Here is a 2056-nt window from a genome sequence, read left to right on the forward strand (position 1 = left end):
AAACATATGATTAGGGTCTTCATTTAAAAATCGGAGACATTCCGGAAAGAAAACGTAGGATTAGGGTTTTGATTGAAAATAGGAGACATTCCGAAAAGAAAACATAGGATTACGACTTTGATTTAAAACCAAAATAAATAAAACATTATGAAAAGAAAATAGCATTAGAGTTTTGATTCAAAAATTGGAGACATTCTGAAATGAAACCATAAAATTGGTGTTTTGTTTGAAAAATAGGCAACTTTCAGAAAGGAATGCATAGGATTGGTGTTTTGATTGATAAATAGGACACATTCCAGAACATAGAGTTGATTTCCTCGAAACAAGAAATAGTCCTGTAGTATGAAATTCGTAAATTTCATGGCCTGTACATCTAGTAGAACATCCAAAAAAATATGGGCCAGTCACAAACATTTAACAAAAGAGTCAAAGCCTGGTACTTTAACTCGTAATGTAACCAGAAGGTTGCTCTGCCTACTAAGTTTATCCACATACCTGGTACCTTATGGTTCACGATATGGGTAAGTTTATCCAGAAAGTTTACCCACCAGCCGTGATGAGAAGATACCTTGTCTTGTTGATGTATATGCCGTAGAGCACAGTGATCTGTATATAAGATGAACTCTAGGTGAATCAGATAATGCCTCCAGGGTATGATTGCCTACACCACAGCTTAAAATTTGATGTCGTAGGTGTTGTGGATCAAACATGTTCCTAACAACTTCTCACATGAAATGCAATGGGACCCTCTTGCTGGCTTAACACAGCCCCAATTCCCACCTTGGATGCATCTATATACAACTCAAACACGTGGGTGAAGTCAGGTAGTGCTAAGACAGGGGCGGTAGTCAAGCGCTCCTTCATCAGATGGAATGTGTCATCAACTTCGTCTGTCCATGCAAACTTGTTGCTCTTCATGTACTCAGTGAATAGTGCCATAATACTACTGAAATACGAGATAAGCCGCCTATAAAAGGAAGCGAGGTTGTGGAAGCTCCTCACCTTGGTGATGTTTGTGGAAGTCAGCCACTATTGCACCACCTTGATCTTCTGTTCCTCTACTTGTATTCCTTCTCCTAAAACAAAATAAGCGATAAACAATTGCTTAGTTGTGAAGAAAACATACTTCTTCCTTGCTGAGTAAAACTATTGGGATCGAAGAATGGCGAGTATTGTCCTGAACATGCACAAGGTGCATCTCATGGTTAGGGCTATAAATGAGTATGTCGTCGAAGTACACGACCATGAACTTGCCAATGAACAACTGTGAAAGTTGATTCATGACCCCCATAAATGTGTTAGGGGCATTGGAAAACCCAAATGGCATAACCATCCATCTGTACAACTCCTCGCATGTCTTTAATAAGGTCTTCCACTCATCCTCAGGTCACACGTGTATTTCGTGATACCCGCTCTTTAGAACCAAGCACGTTAAAAGCATAGCACAACTAATCTGATCATGTAGATCATCAAAATAAGGGATAGGGAACCAGTACCTGATAGTAATTTTGTTGATGGCTCGATTGTCCACACACATGGGCCAATTGTCATCCTGCTTTGGTGTCAACAAGGATGGGACCGCGCATAGGCTCATGCTCTCACGAATGTGCCCCTTCACCAATAGTTTTTCCACCTGACATCTCCATTCTTCATGTTCCCGATGACTCATTTAGTAGTGTGGTCAATGTGATAAAGTAGAAATAGGTAATTGCTCTACATGATGTTGGTTATTCCGAAGGAGGTGGAAGTCCATTCAGTAGGTCATCGGTGAAGACGTCTTGGAACTCATCTTGAAGAGGAAGAAGAACTTCCAGAATTTTTGAGGTCTCTAAGCTCTTGGTGACTGCCTTTTTGAGCAAGATGAATGCGGTTCCCTCGATTCGCAACTCCTTTTTCAACCATTACACACGACAATAGGTTGACATTGGTGCTGGTGGAAGGTAGGGTTTCCACTACCCTATTGGGCACCAACATAATCTTCACTCCCTTAAAGGCAAAACTTTAAGAGTTCATGCGGCTGTTATGCACCACTCTCTGATCGTACTACCAAGGCCTC

Source organism: Dioscorea cayenensis, chromosome 20 (genome assembly GCF_009730915.1).
Source record: "Dioscorea cayenensis subsp. rotundata cultivar TDr96_F1 chromosome 20, TDr96_F1_v2_PseudoChromosome.rev07_lg8_w22 25.fasta, whole genome shotgun sequence".
In the NCBI taxonomy this organism is placed as follows: Eukaryota; Viridiplantae; Streptophyta; class Magnoliopsida; order Dioscoreales; family Dioscoreaceae; genus Dioscorea; species Dioscorea cayenensis.